The sequence below is a fragment of the Protopterus annectens genome, chromosome 12.part0, assembly GCF_019279795.1.
Source record: "Protopterus annectens isolate FY-2018-M chromosome 12.part0, PAN1.0, whole genome shotgun sequence".
Classification (NCBI taxonomy): Eukaryota; Metazoa; Chordata; order Ceratodontiformes; family Protopteridae; genus Protopterus; species Protopterus annectens.
In genome coordinates, this window is record NC_056746.1 from 256368078 (window position 1) to 256389451 (window position 21374).

Here is a 21374-nt window from a genome sequence, read left to right on the forward strand (position 1 = left end):
AAGTCGGACTTTCCTGGTAAACACATGTTAAATAAATAAAGATATATATATATATATATATATATATATATATATATATATATATATATATATATATATATTTTGTATGCATTATTATCTTTTGGACACTTTTTTGGGGGCATATTAGTATTCGTTTAGGCTTGAATGTGCATGCTTGAGAAACTCACAAACAAACACACACACATGCGCATGCACATACACACACTCAAACACACACACACACACACACACACACACACACACACACACACACACACACACACACACACACACACACATCATTCTTCTTAAGAAAGAAGCCGATAACTAATTCAGGCATTAAACATGGAAAATGTTTAGCAGGTACATCAATTTCTTCATAAAAGTACCAGCAGAATGGTGAGGTGTGTCACCTGAAGCTTTAGGCACATTGACAACAGTGCAGATCTCTTAGCAAGTGGCCATGCTGATTCTTAGTGTGGATACAAGGTCTATACATAATACCAATGGCTGTTTCCCATAAAATACACTGTATTGCACTTGATAATGTGGTTTCATCAGGCTGTGACATGGACTCTTGGCCTTCAGAGATTAATAGTGCCACTAATTGACATAGTTAGCACCCTTCTTTAAGGAGCCAAACATTTTGGGAACAATCTTCTTAAAGAAGAGGATAATGAACTGTCATTATTTTCTAGCTCAAGACAACATAATGATATGCTTGATAGATTGCCCCTTAAGGCCATCCAGTTTAACATGCATTTTATTTTTTAAAAGAAAAAGAATGAATCAAACCAAAATATAAATTAAAACAGTAATATTTATTCCCATAAATTCTAAAAAGAAAAAAAAAAACTGTTGTAAGCACTTTCTTCCATAGAACATAAATGCATTTCATCAGACTGAATTGAAATCTTTGAAGCGAACAATTAACGTGCCTAAAAGTCAAACTTAAATGACCCATCAGCAAACATAGAAAGGTCATACTGCACATCATTCATCATGGCTACTGAAAACCATAAGTTATGTGATGGTTAAATAACTATAGTAACAAAAAAATGCATTAAAAGAAAATGACAAAACAATCTCACAATATTTGCTGGCATAAATAATACAGCAAGGTAAAAAATAAGATGACAACATGGACATTAATGTTTCACACTTAAAACTGAAATGGTCATTCAAACCATGGTACTTATTCACAATAAGGGTAATATTCCAGTAATATCCAGTATCCCAACAGGGCCATCCATATTATGCACTTCATAAATCAAATCAGCCAAGTCAATCACTTCTAAAACAATTAGTTAAAACCAGGTCTTATACAGCACTGTTACAAAAGAGCATTTCTGCAATTTCTTCATAAATATGTCCACTTGACTTTTTTGTTCTGCACCCCACATAGAAGATAATGCATATATTACAAGCAGCAAACACTTTCATTTTAGTCCATGCACTGCTTTGACTCATTTCTTCTGCTTTTATGTTAGTTGTTAGTGTGGTGTCTAAGAATATTTATATACAAAATATATATATATATATATATATATATATATATATATATATATATATATATATATATATATATATATATACACATATATGGGTCTACTCCACTTCACTGAAAGCTCATTTCACTGAAACTCATTTTGTTGAAAGGTATATGCCCTTTTCCCCATTGCAGTGCAATCCTGGAGTTAGTATACCTAGTAAGGGGGAGTATGGGGGCATAGCCCCCCACCTATTTTATACATTTTAAACCATATACATGGATACTTACAACTCCAATGAATAACTCTTTTTAGAAGACAATATATACCCAAACTATGAGGGGCACTATGCCCCCCACACCCTCCTTACTATATATACTAACTCCAGAATCATACTGCAATGGGGAAAAGGGCATACACCTTTCAACGAAATGAGTTTCAGTCAAATGAGTTTTCAGTGATGTGCGCTTTCAGTCAAGTGTGCTCAGTCAAATGAGTTTCAGTGAAATGAGCTTTCAGTTAAGTGAAGTATACCCATATCTATATATATATATATATATATATATATATGTGTGTGTGTGTGTGTGTGTGTGTGTGTGTGTGTGTGTGTGTGTGTGTGTGTGTGTGTGTGTGTGTGTGTGTGTGTGTGTGTGTGTGCGTGCGCATGTACAGTATATCTGCGTGTATATATACAGACACACACACACACACACACACACACACACACACACACACACACACATATATATATATATATATAGAGAGAGAGAGAGAGAGAGAGGTTTACTATCAGATGTGTGAAATGCATTCCGTTGAATGATCACATCTGTAAAAACTAACAATGAAAATAAAAACATCGCTCAGGCAAAGGAACGAAGCCAGTAATATCGACATATCATCATTCGACATACCTGACTTTACCCAGTATACCTTGACTACAAGCCATTTCTAACTAATGTATTGCAGGGGGGCAATCTCCCTGCACCACCAGATCCCCTGTTAATTATATATACAAACTCTGAAATCACACTAGAGTGAGGAAATGGGTATATTTCACAATCCCCACTGTACCGCGATTTCCAAGCAGGATGTCATCCTCACATGCTAGTGTGCATTCGCTGTTGTGAAGTCGACCATTTTCGGTTCGGCCTTCCGTCAACTGGAAAATAACATTTCAACTATCCGACTAAATAAGGTCCAAAATTTTGATAGTAAACCATATATATATATATATATATATATGGTTCTACCTGACTTCGTCGACAGCGCAGAAGACCGACAACGGAATCCGGAGCTCCAGAACATCGACAATGCAGAAGACCGACACGACGGATGACAACACCGACGCCGAGGATGCCGACATGGGAAAAGGCTGTGTGAGTATGCGGTAGTCAGGTAAGTGTGGATATTGACGGTCTGTGGGGATAGGGGTGGGTTAAGTGAGTTAGGGTTAGGGAGCGATAGGGGTGGGTTAAGTGAGTTAGGGTTAGGGCGATAGGGTGGGTTAAGTGAGTTAGGGTTAGGGAGCGATAGGGGTGGGTTAAGTGAGTTAGGGTTAGGGGCGATAGGGTGGGTTAAGTGAGTTAGGGTTAGGGAGCGGGTTTAGTGACGGACCTTAGGGTTAGGGTAAGGTTTAGTGTGGGTTTGTAAGGATTTTGGTGTGCTTGTGTTGTGTGTGTGGTTTGTGGAATGGGGATGTGTTTTGTTTTTAATTGTTGTTATTGTGGTGTGTGCAGTGTATGGGGTTTCGTGTTTGTGTACCGTCGGTTATTTCGTTGTCGGGTATGTGAGGTTTCGTGTTAATGGACTGTCGATTATGTGGTGTCGGTGATGTCGTTGTCGGTGTTGTGTGGTTTCGACTATGTCAGGTAGAACCATATATATATATATATATATATATGTGTGTGTGTGTTCACATACATACAGCAGAAGCATAGCTGTTTCAACCAGCTCCCTGCGCCAGTACTATGAATCAGTGCCCCACCCCCTCAGCTCTTCATGTGAAGAGCAATACATAAAAAAAAATAAATAAAAAGCACTTCACAGTTAATTGTTCTATGACACTACCACCCCTGTTTCTTCCTTTAAAGTTCAAAAAAAAAAAAACAATGTTCCTTCTATTAGCACATCAATCCGGTGGTCAGATGCATGACCCCCCCCCATCCATATCCATTCAGTTCCCATTTATTTCAACTTATTTTAATAAAAAAAAGTCTTCTTTTTAAACTGCAGGAAACTGTTTGTTACAAATGTAGCAAACAGTTGCTACAATTTATACCCTGCCTGCACAGAGCACTACGGCACTCATTTTAGTTTTTTAAAAATCTTCTTTTTAAACTGTAGCAAACTGCTTACAACAAATGTAGCAAATAGTTGCCTGAGTTTTTATCCTACCTGCATAGAGAGCTATGGTGCTCATTGTTTAATTTTTAAAAAACATTTATTTTTAAACTGTAGAAAACTGGTTGCTAGCAGTGTTGTAAACAATTACTACAGTGTATACCCTGCCTGCACAGAGCACTACAGAGCTCAGGATTTTGACCACACATGGAACACTACAGCACTCAGTTTTGACCACAAATTCAATACCAACTTTTAAAACCATTAAAGAGAGAGTAGGATGGGCTGATTATGACCCCAACACTTTGCACCTGGGGTAGTTGCTCCTCTTGCCCTGCCTTAGCGGCACTAGTGATATACACCACAGCTTTCTGAGTGAGAATGTAACACATTTCTGAGCCGAACTTAATCACTGTAAAATCTGCAGCAGGAAAACTAAAAATATGTGATTTTTATCAGCAATAGGTACAATGGAGAGTCGAATATCCGAATGTTGATTATCCAAAATGTCAGTTATCCGAACTAGCCTTCCAAAGTTTTCAGGTAGGAAAAAATCATAAAGTCTCAATATGTAAACATTATATATATTCATTTGAGCATGTTTTTTGAGCTTGTAGTCAGCTGTTGTGTGAAAAATATTCCTTATTGTCCTTTGTAATTGCTGAATGGTTGAAAAGTATATTCCTACCTGCAGAAAAAAACTAAATTTTAGAAGTTTTTGATCAGGTTCAATTATTTGTTTAATTATCCAAACAGCCTGATTATCCGAACTACCCTAGGTCCCAATTAGTTTGGATAATCGATTTTCTACTGTATACTTTTCAGTGACCTGAAAATATGTGAAAAATTGTAACTTATTTCTATGCAGTGCTAAATATGCAGAAAATATCCATTTCAGATCCCACCACTGTATAGCACTAAAAAGCCTAAATTGGTTATTATTACATCAACTAACATATGTAGAGCTTCTTACCACTTATAAAATTATCCAGCATCTCTCTGCTTGTCCACTGCTAAATAACATTCTACACAGCTATGTTCTCAATCAATCATTATGATGCAATGACCAAAAACTCCTGTCTGTCCACAAACGTATCAAATCTGCTGGGAATTGTATATACTTGTATTATGTTGCTGTGGCATGGAAATCCTTTCCTATATCCATCAGGTCAATACCCTCTCTCCTATCCTTCAAAACCATTATGAAAGACTTCCTAGCCAAAAGCTGGCTCTGCTCTTGCTCTACACCAGGATAAACGATATCCCTAAATGTGAACAAGTACGTATTTATTCCTTACACCTTCTTACTCTCCCTTTTTCACTCACTTCCTTACTACTATTAATTTCTTTCACCAGGCTTTTTCTCTCTAAATATATAATAAGCCAGCTTTTCTCACACTTCATATTGCAATTCCTGTTTGTATTATACTAACTTACTTTTAATTTCTCTATAAACGGGCTAAACTATCTCTAAACATTAAATCAGTGTCATATAACTTGTATCTGTTCTTAACCAATGTTTTCATATTATGTCTAATTTAGTATAATCATTTAAACTGTAGACATTTTTGTATGATTTTTGGAGGCTGTTAAAATGTTTTGTAAAGTGTTTTGTAATACTTGGGAACTTTACTGCCTGGGCCTCCCCTGAAAATAGGGCTCCTACCCAGTCAGGCTTTCCAGGTAATGAAATGTCAATTAATGAATAGTATCAGCAGTGTATGCTTTCCTGTGACATGAAAAGACATAGAAATGTGTGACCTTTTTCTATGAAAAGTAAAAAAAAAAAAAAAAGAATGCACGTTTATAATGTAAGTTGCAACTTCCTTCTGCTAGAAAACACAGCAGTTGTAACAAGGATGTGAAGCATGAGACACACATATGAAGCAAACTGTAATTAATTTGCCATTTAATTAAAGGATCTGTGACACCTAAGAAGCTAGCAGGTTATAAAAGCCATTAGAAATTCTGTAAAGGCAAGCCCAAGACAGACAAACATACTCATTAATATTTAAATGTGACACCATTTCTGTATGACAAAAATAAAGATATAAGACAGAACTGACAGAACAAGTCAAACAGACTGATGGAATAGAATGAGTGCTACCTGGAGCGTAGCAAGTAAATTCCATTTTGTACTCAAGTTTTTAGTGCTAGCACCACTTGGACACCTATCATTTAAAAATGGACACATCTCTCAAAAATGCTGCCCCCCACCCCAGCATTTAATAAATCCAAGTAACATTTTCAGCTGTTCCCCCTAAACCTATTGAAAATACTGCTTTTTAGATTAGCAACATTGCACCTGTTTTTAAGGCATTCGTTTAGACAGTTCTACACATAATATAAGCTGAAAAAAAACAGGTTTATATGGTCCTCCAAAAAATGTACTCAGTAGAGTAGAAAGAGTAGGCCTGGTTATACCCTGGCCTGGAGTTTGTGACTTTTGAGTTTTGTTCTTTGCACATGTCTCTGGCTGGAGATTCAGATGCTGTAGTCAGGGTCCAATAAAGCTTACAGTTTAGAATAGCTAAATAAAAAAGGCTAGCTGTAGTTAGATGTTTTTCTTTTTTGCTTCCCTATAAGATATTTGATTAAAAGCATTAAGCTCTGTTGTGATGGGAAAGAAAGAGGTAAGTGGGAATATGTTTTGGGGAGTGTGATGAGTTGGCAGATTTAAAAAACAATCCTTGGAGAGTACTCTGTCAGAAATAAAGGGGGAACAAATGGCTATAATTAAAGAAATGATTCTTTTGAGATAAGATACAGGATCTGAATTGCCTAAGGATAGTAAGACCTCATTAAGTTTAAGTTGGCTGCCAAAAAAGCAATTATTAGAAAATGGAAATCAAAATATAAACCAACTATATTTGAACTATTAAATATTATAAAAGTGATAAAAGAACTAGAAGAATAATCTTTAGAAAGGGGAAGGAAGAAATTACATAGAAATACATGGAATTTGTGGGAACAATACATGCAGAATAATGTTCCGGAGGAGGACTGTGGTTTAGGGGAAGGTAGGAACTGAGTGATTTATGCAATGTTGTACTGAAAAACAGTTGTTATAAAGAAAAAAACACTTGTAATGTGTATGTGTATAAATGGGAAAAATGTTAATATGATTGTTTTCTTTTCTATTAACATGTGTGTCTATGTCTTAATTGATAGTTAATAAAGATGTTAAAAAGGGATTAAGCTCTTTTCATAAGAGCACAAGAAGTTTGAGACCACTGAATCTTGCAACCATTACACCTTGACAATTCCTACCCTAGCAATTCCCACCCTAGCAACTATTACACCTTGACAGTTCCAACCCTAGCAATCATTGCACCTTGGCAATTCCCAGCCTAGACTGTATCTCCCTTAATGAGGAGGATTAAGCCAGTCAAGCTCAGGATGAATTTATGAATAGCCATCCAGTTCTCTATATCCTGTGTGAAGGAGGCTAATATACCACACCACTTGATCTGCATGGTGATCGAGGAAGAGGGAATTATCAACCCAGGTTCCAAGATTTCTCTAACAACATTTTCAATTTGAAGTAGGATATTGGCCATGTTGTATGCTGAGTGAAGGGGTCCTCTACCAAATACAACAATGACTCCCAGTTTGCAGTCATTAGCAGACTTAGTTAGACAGAGGTGTTGGTTCTTAACCTAGAGATCAGAAAAGTAAATATTGAATAGAAGAGGTCACAGCACTGAGCCCAGAGGAATGCTGCTGGTTACCTTCATATTTTCGGATGCCACGCCTACCCTGTGTGTTCTGTCTTTTATCCAGCTGACTATTCATCTTGTCACACAGAGATCTATTTGTAATACATTTAAATTACTAATTATGCTAGCATGAGGGATGGTGTCAAATGCCTTGGCCAAATGCAGTTAGACAGTGTAGATGGTGAGAACATTGTCTGCAGCCTGTGGTACCTTTTTAAAAAAGTTCACCATATTCATTAGGAAGTACGTACCAAAACCAAATTGCTGTGGATCTAGTCTTATGAGATTTTTAATGGCAAGGTTTTGGGGGTGATTATAGTATGTTCCATGGCCTTGCAAATGAGAGTCTTCAGGCTGATGGTCCTGCAATCTTTGGGGTCTGTAGTGGGGTGACACTTATGGAGTGACATCCCTGGTGCTAAGCACCATATTTCTGGGACACAGCCTGTTGCTAGGCTCATGTTAAATAGTTTATGGAGTGTTTCCACCAGGGCATGCTTGGTATTGTTTGTCAAACAGTCTGGTATAGTATCTGGTCCCATGGAGAAGGTGTTGTTAGTCTTAGACAGCACTTTCAGCATATGGTCTTCATTGATGATGGGAGTTTGAAATATATGGAACTAGGATGACTTTGGATGGTTGTCTCGGGAGTAAAAGTTAATTGCTAGTACATTGGAAATAACCACAGGAACTAAGTAGGTTGTGCCATTTTGAATTCTGTTCATTGATAGGTATTGTTTCTTAGTTTTCAAACGTAACTAAAGAAGGATTTGTAGTTCTCCTTTGCTCCAGATACTAATCTAAGTTAAAGTCCTACTTTGTTTTATAGTCTTCTTTAAAAATGTTGTCAGATTTCTTGGGGTTTTTTTGTTTGTTTGTTTTTATTTTTTTTTTTCTTTGACATGTTTTATTTTTAGATCTGCTCTATACTTTAATGAGCTTTTTCCACATTGTAGATTTTATTTTTATCAGTGGACCACCAGCATGGCTTGATTTTAGATTTCCAATTATATTTCGGTCTGGATGATAGTGTTAGTTCTATACATTTATTTAAGTGGGTATAAAATTCTTTTGCAAACCTGTCTACTGTGGAAATGTTTGGAGTGATTCTGCTACAAATGAATTTGGAGACTTCATAGTATTTGATGAGATTTGTGCATTTGAGGTCTTTGAACTCCAATATGTTGGTTTCCTTGAATTAAATAATTTAAGAGAGAAGGCTACTAGCTTGTGATCTGATCTGACTGCAGAAGGAGTTACTAAAAAATTTCAGCATGAAGAAGCTATTAAAGCTATCTCACCCTCTAGATGGATTAGTAACAATCTGGTCCACAAAGTTTTCATTTATTAGATCCAAGAATATCTGAGCATATCCTGCATTGTCGGTGTAGGTATACAAGTTTACTGAAGGGAAGTTAAAAACTTTGAAAGCGCTGGAGTTCTTATTTAAAGTCTATTTAGCAGACTTACATGAATTTCAGGGAGCATGAAGGGTGCCCTGTAACACATAATAAATTGAATTATTTTTATTTAGTGCAACTTGGAATTCAATAATTTCCATTTGTGGAGCTCTGTGGAATCTATCTAAAGGTGATATGGTCTCCATCAAATATGGATGCATCAACATAGCTGTCTTCATATATGAAACCATGGTAGGTGCAAATGCCAGGTATGTAAAGGGTGCTTTATGGACATTTAAACCACATTTCATTGATTGCATATATATATATATATATATATATATATATATATATATATATATATATATATGGATGCCTTCCAATTGCAGGAGTGACACAAGGTCATGCAGGTGGTTATGCTACATTGACTATGCTGGAATGTTCATTAACTGAACTCTGCTAAAAAATGTCCTGTGGGAGCTATAAGAGCTTTAGCCTGTATGTGGAAGCCTTTGAACAAGAGGCGTAGAGCATCCTTTGCAAACAGTTTGATTGTTGGGCATCTTGCTCCATACTGACACATGCTGGATCCTCCTAGAATGACATTAATTATGTTGTCAGTTATTAAAACCAATCATCTTTTCTTTGTTTCTAAGTATCATTCACAGAGAATAAAGGATTCCACTCAGAGTCTTTCCTACATTTGTGACATGCATTTAGAGCTATAATTTGTCTCTCTACACATTCCTCAGGTTTTTGCCTCATATTGGTCACCCCTACATGCACAATCACCATGTCATAGTCATATTTGTTTGGTACAAGGGCACTTGACACATCCGAGACACATCTAACACATGAGATAGACAACTCATTGTCACCTGTCTTTATCCAGCTTAGTGAGTGGGGAATCAGTGTGTCTTACTATGGACTCACTTACTACTAAACATTCATGTTTGTGGAATGGTCAGGTGTACTAGTCTTTCAGAACTTTTTATTTTCAAAGACTCATTGTTAAAGGTGTGCCGGGATGTCTCTCTACATTTGAGTTTTGCTGATACCTGCTCTTTAGGGGTCTAGGAGGCTTCAGTAAGGATGTTTTTATAGCAGCAGCATTCAACATGACATTTGGTGTAAGACTAAGGTGCACAGAGGGTTGTATATTAGTGACATACTCACAGTTTGTGTTTTTTTGTCAAAGTAAGAGCTCCATATTTCCTAAATATTTGCATCTCTCACAAACAGAGTTATTTGTATTTAGTAATAATTCATTTTCTATGAGTATAACACAATTACTGTACTGCCTAGTCTAAGGATCTCTAATGCTATGAGGCTGGCAACAGAGGAAAACAGTTAAGCTGACTTACCATTTGTCCAGAGGGTTTTTAGAACTAATTATTTAAAGAGAGCTTTAGAACTAAATAATTTAGAGTTTTATATTTTATTAAGATAGTTATCAGTTGTAAGATAGTGTGAGCTTGTCTGTCTGGGTCTATTCAAGTAATGATGTAACTTAAGTTAGTATGTGACTGGGATAACCACACAGGTGAGTTTAAGCTACATGAGTGGCTTTGGGCTAACCTAGACAATGTAGTTCCCTTAGAAGTTATTATAAGCTACTTTACAGAGCACCAAGTGCTCTCTTCTGCACTTTACGGACATACATGCTACTGTATGCACTTGTGTGCATCAGTAACCTCTGTTACTGTTACTGACAGGATTCGGGTGTTCTGGATTGTATTACGGAAAACTTGAAATTGAAGGTGCAGAGTGCACATTTCAACCCTGGTTAGCTCTGCACCATGCAGTATAAAAATGCAAAGAAAAATGAAAGAACCAATGAAAAACATCCAGGATTCCAGACAATAGTGTTAACATTCCTAAAACAGCAGCAGTTACCCTCTTACCAGCAGAATAACAACTATTAGCTCCCAGATGGCTCTCACACATGGCTAAAATGTATGCAATTCCATTTTAATCTGTATATGTAACTATCAACTGCATTGCTTACATTCTTTTCTAAGCAAAGAATTTATTTTATTTATTCATTTAAATATGTGTGACTTGTCTTTTACTTATATATTAATTTATAAGAGTATTTAATGTTAAATAGTGTCAGTCTGCTGACATCCAGTTCTAGACTGCTCTGCAACACATTATCATTTGCTTTTTTTCTTATTTGGATTATTATCAACTGGAACATTCACTGCATGTCAATCTAGGGTGGTGACAGTTTACTATATAGGGGTAGGGCAGAAGGCTATTGTGTTGGATAATATCAAAGGCCTTCCCTAAAATTAATGTGTGTGTGTGTGTGTGTGTGTGTGTGTGTGTGTGTGTGTGTGTGTGTGTGTGTGTGTGTGTGTGTGCGTGCGCGCGTGTGCGCGTGCGCTTGTGCGCGCGTGTGTGTGTGTGTTTATTGAAAGTACAGTAACTGAGTACAAGTGCAAGGCATTTAAACACAGAGAGAGTTCTGAAAAAAGGCTTTGGGGAGCTAGACCAAAGACTCTGTTCAGTGGAATATTCAGTGTGAAGCCTATCTTGGTTGTGGATGGTGTAGGACCACACCCATGGTAGCAGTGCAGATTTTCTGCATGCTCTTGAGCCCAACCTGCAGTTAATGAAATGACTGGTAATTCATACTTTAGGGCCTTGTTTTATATTTTAATATGTTTGGTTCCTGTAGTATGAATCACGAGACCACAGCCCCACTGGACATCAGCTTTACATTTTTAATATTTTTTTTATTAAAGTATTAAATTTAATGGTTGGCAGTGGAGTGCATTACAGTGCCATAGCATCTGTATACCACCACACACTTCACACTGGTTGGCAGTGGTGAGATTCAAACTATCACTTTCACAATCTATTTCCTTTCACATTTGTGACAGAGATAAGATTCAAATGGCTTGCCACTTCTAATATATATTTACATGGGCTGCAGTGGTGGGATATTGGATTGGAATTATTTAGCCTGTTATCAAAGGTGCACCACTGCTGTAGTGTTCACATAAGCCTACAATGTTAGAATTAGTGTTGGGCTTTGAGCAGGGGTTAGGTTAGCTTTGACTTTATGATTAGGATCAGGTTAACGAGTGTGTGGGTTACTATGTTCAGAATAGCATGTAGGGTGTCTTGCTACTTGCAAGAAATAATGTGAATAATTATGTGCATGGCTGTGTTTTGTGCATTTTCAAAGTGTTTGCTTCTTTGAAATGATTTAGAGAGATTAGAGACACTAATGCATCTTAGCTAAAAAAGCAGAGCCAAAACCTATACATTTTGGATATGCATAACTTTTTAACAAAAGGCAGAGAAAATTGTGGTATGAGAAATGATGAAATGAGGGTCAGGCTTTTAAGAGTAATTGACTTAATGTTATCAAAAACTATGAATCTGTGCACTGAACATGAAATTTCTAGTTTAATAAATTAACTGAGAAAATATATGTGATTCAAATGATAATGTAAATATGAGAAATAAAGGGAAGGGTGTATTGTAAAGGTAATTGATAAGTGTACAATAAGCATGTGAGAATCCAAGTTGGAGGTCATGCAAAGTAGTGTGCATTTTTAATTCAGACTCGCAGATGTAGCTATATTCATTACAGGAAGAGACGTCCTGCATTTCATCAGTACCTCAAAATGCATAATAGAAAAGAAAAAGCTATGCCATTAAAATATGCCAAAGCAAAAGGAAGAAAGTTTAAAAGAGTTTATACGTTATATGTAAATTGCTTTTGGATATGGGAAACGTATCATTGCTGCAGCCTTCCTGTGTCCTGACAGAGTACTCTTCAAACTATCTGGAGATATACAGAGCTACGTATATTTTTATGGCACTTCAGAGTTGTGTACTGTTAATTGTTGCTTGACTAATTTTCTATCATTGCTGGCTGACTTCAGAGTTGTGCACTGTTATTTTTGCTTCACTGTATAGTTTATTCATATCTCTGTTGAAGGTGTTGGTTTTCCCCACCTCCCCCTATTTCTTTGTGTCTTAAGTTGGTATAACTGGTTTTACATAGGTTCATAGGTTTATACTAGGCTATCTGCCTTAAGGCATTTATAAGCCTAGCCCAAAGTTTTGTGGCTTACGCCACCCCTTATGTTAAAAAATACTGTACCCATTAGTTTGTTGTGCCTCTGTCCAGCAGTGACACAGAGATGATTCCCGGGGTAAACCTACGATCTCCCATACACCGGTCAAGATTTCTCTTGAACAGAGCCAGCGAGGTGCTCTGCCTCACATGGACCGGGATTTTATTCCACAGCATAGGGAGTCTCTGGGTGACAAATCTATCCCTCCAGCATGTCCTATTTATATCCGTGCTAAGGTTTAAGTCGCTTGCTCTAGAGGATCTGGTAGATTTGGATTTTTTGAGGTGGAGCATGTCCATTAATTCCGGGTTGGACATGGCCTTGTATGTCAGGCAGAGGTCACCTCTGAGCAGATGGTATGTGACTGAATAGAGCTGGAGTTTCTTCAGTCTGGCAGCATATGACAGATTTTGGAGTCCCTTTATCCTTTTGGTGAGGAACTTTTGGGGTCTCTCCAATTGCTGCAGGTGTCGGGTGAGATACATCCCGAATGGGGCATTGTACTCGATCATTGGTCTGATAAGTGAAGAGTACAGGGGAACAATGACCTCATTTGATCTGGATGTGAATCCCTTCATGATCAGGTGGGCAATGTAGAAGGTCTTTCTAACCACTTTAGCAATGTGAGTGTCAAAAGAAAGGCCACTGTCAACCTGGGTCCCCAGGTCCCCGATAACCTCTTCTGTGCTTAGTGGATTGCCACCTATATGGTAGCTTGGGGTTACCTTGTTTTTCCCGAAGGGTATGACTATACATTTTTTGGCATTTAACTTCAGGCCATGGCTCTGGCACCAGCTATCAGTTCCCGTGAGACCCCTCTGAAGGATATCTGTGTCCGATGTACTTTCCACTATGGCGCCCAGTTTGCAGTCATCTGCAAACTTTGTCAGCCATAGTCCTCCTATGTTTGCCTGTACTTCTGAGAAGTAGATGCCGAACAACAGGGGGCCAAGGACTGAGCCCTGTGGGACACCACTTGTGACCGGCTTGGAGTCTGACATGGTGCCAGCAACTCTCACCCTGTGGGTTCTGTCCTTTAGCCAGTTTGCAACCTATCTTGTGACATATGGGTTTACATTTAAGCTGGTAAGTTTCTCTATAATACCCGAGTGGGGTATTGTGTCGAAAGCTTTTGCAAGGTCAAGGTAGGCTGTATGGACTGCCTTTCCCTCATCAATGGCCTTGGTGACTGTTTCGAAGAAGTCGACCAAGTTCAAAAGGCATGATCTGCCCTTGACAAAGCCAAACTGGGTCAGGTCCAATGCCTGCAAGTCCCATATGTCTTTGTTTATGAGTTCCATTATGATCCTCTCCATAGCTTTGCAGACCAGGCTTGTTAAGCTTATGGGGCGGTAATTACCAGGGTCCATAGAGGCACCGCCTTTTTGGAGTGGGACCACAGTTGCCGTACGCCACTCCTTGGGCATGTATCCTGTGGTAAGGCTAAGATTAAACAGCTGCCTTATGTGCGGGTTTAGTTCCTCATTGAGTTCATGTAGCACACAGCTGGGGACACCATCCGGTCCCATTGATGCTGTGTTTTTAGCTTTAGAGAGAGCAGCTTTCACCTGCGCATTTGAGATGTCTGGGAGGCTACACTCCGCCGGGATAGTTATCTCTCCTTTTGGGGGGGGGGGGGAGTTTGCACTGAACCTGTCTGCCAGTATGTTGGCAATGTCTGTGGGTTCAGTGATTTTTGTATAATTTTGGACTAATTCTGAGCATATCTGGGAGTTTCCACCCAGGTTTCTAATATAGCTGAAGAAGGCCTTATGATTGTCTTTTGAATCTATGGCAATTTTTCTCTCAAAGTTGGCCTTGGATGATTTTATGAGTGCTCGTATTTTTTTACTAATAATGATCAAGGGTGTCTTCTCTTTTATGGATTTTGCTCTATCATGTAACAGCTTTCTCCTCTTATTGTAAAGTTTGTTTATGGCTGGGGTCCACCAGACTGGACATTTGCCCTTGGTGGAAAGAGTCTTGGTTTTATTAGGGATTGCCTGATCCATGCAGTCCTGGAGGTGTTCATAGAAGGCATTTGTAAGGGCTTCCGCAGCTTGGGTTGTGGTTTCCACTGGCTCGGGCGCCTTGAAGGATACCACACCAGTCTTGAGTAGTGTGAAGTTTGCTTTAGAGAAGTTCTTCACTGTGGTCTTTTTGTTTGGGGTGGGGTGGGATGTGAATTTCCAGTGAGATTAGTTTATGATCTGATCTCACCAATGAGGGATATACTTTCGGTGTGGAGCATTTTGTCTCCATGTTTGTGATAATGAGATCTAGTATATTTTCTCCTCTTGTGGGAACGGTGACTAGTTGTTCCATGGCATTTGAATTTATGAACTCCAGGAACCTTTGGGCTAGAAAGTTGGGGCTTGAGTAATGTTCCCAGTCTATATTCGGGTAGTTGAAGTCACCCAATATAATGGTGTTTGGAGATACATTTATACCCTCCAGTGTCTTCAGGAAGGCTGTGTGGGGTTCCTGAGTTTGAGAGGGTGGCCTGTAGCATGCTACAAAATGTAGAGCAGTTTTGCCTATGGTTAATTGCACCTGGATGGTTTCCGATGCTTCGTGCATTGCCACCAACCTGGAGGTGTGGGTATCCTTGATGAATATGTAGTACAAAGCGCCGCTCAACTCAAAACCCAAAAGATATAGAAATCCAGGAAGATGGTTGGCTCAACACGAGTTTATTAACAGAATTTATTTATATTTAAAATTGTTTAAATGTTTTAAACTTAAATGTTATTGATTGACAATTTATTAATGGTTTCATTTGATTAATTAGTGTGGGTGTGTATATACATATAAAAAGAAAGGTTGGGGTCAGAGTGTTTATCTGAAGAAGTCAGCTATATGACGAAAACGTATTAGGAGAAGTGCGTTTATGTGGAGTGTATTTTGTGGCAGTTTGTTCTATGTGCTTTGTGGAACAATAAACTCGTGTTGAGCCAACCATCTTCCTGGATTTCTATATCTTTTGGGTCTTGATGAATATGGATACACCCCCTTCTTTTGTGGTGTGGTCCGGGTTTTGGGGCCGGAACGCATGATATGAGGTAAAACCTGATAGTGCCGGGGTGCTCTCAGGAGCCTTGAACCAGGTTTCAGTCACAGCACAGACATCGATGTTCTCCATACTGAGAAGGGCCTTGAGTGCGTGCATTTTGAGATTTAGACTTCTGGCATTGAGCAGCATTACCCTTAGTTTCTTCCCATTTTTGTTTTCTAGGGTGGTAGGTTTAGAATTTGAGCCTTGCCTAAAAAAGGCACTATGGGGGTGGCAAGAGCCTTAGCCAATATCCGGAATCCCAGGGGTGACAGGTGCAAGCCGTCCCTTGCGAAGCAGCATGACTTGTCAAGCATGTCATCCCAGGCAGACTGACACTGGATCCCCTTTGAATGACACCAGAAATTAAGCCAATTGTTAAAGCTGATCATCTTGTCTCTATGTTGTGGCATCATTCTTGGTGAAGGAAGGATACTGCTCAGGGTCAGGGTCATACCTGCCTGGGCTACATAATCAGAGAGCTCCTCTATGTCTCTTTTCATGTAGTCCAGGGAGGTACGTCTCAGGTCGTTCACACCAGCATGGACAATGACTGTGTCATATTTGTACTTGCTGTGGAGTGACCAGTGCTTGTGTTATGTGGTGGATTCTAGCGCCCGATAGGCAGCTTACTGTGACCCTCTCCTTGTTCAGCCTGGTGAGTGGGATGTCAGTGTGTCTGACTATGGAGTCACCTATGACAAGTATGTTTGGTGTTGTATTTGGCCTTAAGGGCTGTGACTGCTTTGCACACTGATTTTGTGGTTTATGTGTTGCCTGTGGTGTGTCATGAGGTGGCAGTTGCTTGGGTGTCTGCTTTGGAGGCCTCTGCTGTTTAGGTAAATTTTTGCTCAGAGCCTCCGAGTATGTCTTTGTGTGTTTATGTGTTTGATTCATTGTTGTGATAGCTTTATGTGAGACTGGTTTTGTGGTGTGTGTAGTTGCCTTCTCCTCCTGTCTGGTCTTGCCAGTCCTGAGTTGAGAGAGCTCAGCCTCCAGTTTGGCTAAATAGCTGCATCTCTCGCAAGTATTTGTGTTATGTGGGAGAAGGAGAGGGTTGTCTGTGTACATGAGGCAATTGTAACATTGCCTCAATATTCCCAGATTCACCAACTGGACAGGAGAGGACGCCAGCATCTGGCCCTTCGACATGCTAGAGAAATTAAGAAGTTAGGGGTGTAACTGAATAAGAGAGGACTTAGTAAGGAAGTGGGTACTCCTGGGGGGGGGGTTCACTAGTGAGGGACTTTGTATAATACAGAAGTGCTAAACCTGAAAATAAGATGCTTTTAAGACAAGTGCTGAGCTTTTTTTTTTTGGAGAAAAAAAAAAAAAGCTTTTAGGAACAAGTGCTGCGCTTTTTAGTTAAGGGATATACTGTTTAGATTACTAGTAGAGCAGTTCTAAGGGAAAAAATGAAGAACAGACTTTATGGAGCCAGAAAAAGTTTAACCTTGTTAAACCAGCGCTGCCCGATGCTGCTCTAGTGGCAACTCCGCACTAAATTGCGCTAAAGCACGCTAAAGCGTGCTTGATAGCAGGGGCTGGAAAGAGCCAGGAATTGACCCAAAATGGCCAATAAAACTACAGTTTCAAGTCAGTAACCACTCCCACGGGGGGCAGGGAAGCTGCTCAATGTTTTTCACTGCCACTGATCAACAGAGAGACTTTCCTTTAGCCCAAGCAAAAATGGCCTCACAGAAACTTACAAACAGTTCAAGAACAGCAAGCCTGTAACTGAACTTTTTTAAATCTCAGAAAAGTGGGAAAAAGCAAGATTTTTTTTTTGTTTTTTCAGAGATAGCAGAGGTTCACAAGTAATATCAAGTTATAACAGTGCAGTAAATGACCCCACACAAGAGTGCTAGGCCAAAGACAGAAAATATGCAAGTTTTGAGAAAAAAACGATTTTAAAATTAAGTGCAAACAGGAAATTCAGTAAACAGCTTTTGGTTGTGCTCTAAATACAGCTACTAATGCAGAAATCAAGTTTAACAAGCCAGAAATGCTCAAACTAGGCAGCTATGCAGAAAATCTTAGCAAATAAACAGAGGAAAAATACTTAAAATCTCAAAAGTGGCTCCTTTCATCTCTCAGCATTTTCTCCTCTTGATGGGTGCTTCACCAACAGCCAACAAGCCTGAAAAGATGCCAAAACCACGAGGCAACTAGGTTTTAAGAGAGGAAGATGAAGGAGTTTTGGAAATTACCCCTATTGGTCAATAAAACTACAGTTTCAAGTCAGTAACCACTCCCACGGGGGGCAGGGAAGCTGCTCAATGTTTTTCACTGCCACTGATCAACAGAGAGACTTTCCTTTAGCCCAAGCAAAAATGGCCTCACAGAAACTTACAAACAGTTCAGGAACAGCAAGCCTGTAACTGAACTTTTTTAAATCTCAGAAAAGTGGGAAAAAAGCAAGATTTATTTTTGTTTTTGTTTTTTCAGAGATAGCAGAGGTTCACAAGTAATATCAAGTTATAACAGTGCAGTAAATGACCCCACACAAGAGTGCTAGGTCAAAGACAGAAAATATGCAAGTTTTGAGAAAAAAATGATTTTAAAATTAAGTGCAAACAGGAAATTCAGTAAACAGCTTTTGGTTGTGCTCTAAATACAGCTACTAATGCAGAAATCAAGTTTAACAAGCCAGAAAATGCTCAAACTAGGCAACTATGCAGAAAAACTTAGCAAATAAACAGGGGAAAAATACTTAAAATCTCAAAAGTGGCTCCTTTCTTCTCTCAGCGTTTTCTCCTCTTGGTGGGTGCTTCACCAACAGCCAACAAGCCTGTGTGTTATCTGACTATCTCAAGGATTACTTGCATAAAATTAGACCCTCTTAATAACAGCCCACACATCATTGCTGGAGCCTTCCTGTGTCCTGACAGAGTGCTCTTCAAACTATCTGGAGATATGCAGAGCTAAGTATATTTTTCTGGCACTTCAGAGTTGTGTACTGTTAATTGTTGCTTGACTAATTTTATATCATTGCTAGCTGACTTCAGAGTTGTGCACTGTTATTTTTGCTTCACTGTAGAGTTTTTTCAGATCACTGCTGAAGGTGTTGGTTTTCCCCACCTCCCCCTATTTCTCTGTGTCTTAAGTTGGTATAACTGGTTTTACATCCTGTGTGTTATCTGACTAGCTCAAGGATTACTTGCATAAAATTAGACCCTCTTAGTAACAGCCCGTACATCATTGCTGGAGCCTTCCTGTGTCCTGACAGAATGCTCTTCAAACTATCTGGAGATATGCAGAGCTAAGTATATTTTTCTACAACTTCAGAGTTGTGTATTGTTAATTGTTGCTTGACTAATTTTATATCATTGCTGGCTGACTTCAGAGTTGTGCACTGTTATTTTTGCTTCACTGTATAGTTTTTTTCAGATGTCTGTTGAAGGTGTTGGTTTTCCCCACCTCCCCCTATTTCTCTGTGTCTTAAGTTGGTATAACTGGTTTTACATCCTGTGTGTTATCTGACTAGCTCAAGGATTACTTGCATAAAATTAGACCCTCTTAGTAACAGCCCATACATCATTGTTGGAGCCTTCCTGTGTCATGACAGAGTGCTCTTCAAACTATCTGGAGATATGCAGAGCAAAGTATATTTTTCTGGCACTTGAGTTATGGATTGTTAATTATTGCTTGACTAATTTTATATCATAGCTGGCTGACTTCAGAGTTGTGCACTGTTATTTTTGCTTCACTGTACAGTTTTGTTCAGATCTCTGTTGAAGGTGTTGGTTTTCCCCTACCCACTCTCCCTATTCTTGTCTTGTTGTTTAAATTTGGAGGCTTTTGCAGTTGCCTGCCCCCACTGTAGATTTGATCTGGGACACTCCCCCAGTCCCATCTCTTTACCTCATTCTACCTAATAGACTCCTTCTGCATTTGTTTTTAGTCATTTTTAATTTAATTGCATTTTTGTAAACTGTTTGGTCTAACATGGCTACATACTCAAGTGTGCTAGCTTGCACTGCATTTGAATTGTTTTTACTGCTGTTTTAGCTACTTTTCTGTATAAAAAAAAATCTAAGCCTGTTTCCTACCTTTCCTGTAACTAGTGTAGTCCAGATTCAGATTTGCTGTATCCAGGACTGTATGTAAGCTTCTGAGCCCCCCAAGCTTTCTGTGTTGGAGGGAAGCCTTCTAGCTTACCAGTGGGAGGGGTAAGCACTAGGTAACCTATCTACCACATAAGGAGTAGTTCTGGCCCAGAAATTGTAGTTATTGGCCGTTTGGGCAGTTTTTCCATCTCTCTCAACTTTCTGATTTAAAAGCCCGCATTTGCATGTATTTCCCCTCTTTCTTGTAACTAGTTTAGTCCAGATACAGATTCTTAGTTTTAGCACTTGAATTTGCTTATTCATGATCAGCACTTGTTCAGAACTTGTTGTAAGCACCAAATAACCTATTAATTACTACAGCACTCAACCTTCCTCATTACCTAGAGGAAAACAGTTTTGGTACTTACTTTCCTCACTTGCTTAGAGAAAAACAGCTCTTGTACTCACTTTCCTCACTTATCTAGAGGAAAATAGTTTTTTATTCAGGCATGTCCAAGGGTCAGCTCCCAGTGTTCCCTTCTGTCTATCCGATGAAGCTGGGCATCTTGGGGCAATGTAGAAATTGCCTCATGTACACAGACAACCCTCTCCTCCTACCACCCAACACTTCAACCTGTGAGAGATGCACTTATCTAGCCAAACTGGAGGTAAAGCTCTCTCCAACCAAGACTGAACCTGACAGTCAAGAGGTGAAGGTAAACACTTGCACCACACCACACTCATCACATAGTCTCACTAAATCTACACCACCAAAATCCACAAATAGAAACACAAAAACATTTGCGGAGGCTCTCAATAATAATCTGCTCAAGCAACAGAGACCTCCAAAGCAGAAATGCAAGCAAACTCCACCCCCCCAACACAACCCAAATGACACATAGCCTGCAGACTCAGTGTGCCACTCAACCACAGCCAATAAGACAAAACAACGTACCCAACACACTAGTCATAGATGACTCTATAGTCAGGCAGACTGATGTCCCACTCACCAGGCTAAACAAGGAGAAAGTTACTGTCAGCTGCCTGTCAGGTGCCAGGATTCGCCACATAACCCACACACTCCGGTCACTCCACAAAAAGTACAAATATGACTCTGTCATTGTCCATGTTGGTGTGAATGACCTGAGACGTACCTCCCTGGACTACATGAAAAGAGACATGGAAGAGCTCTCTGATCTTGTAGCCAAGGAAGGTATGACTCTAGCC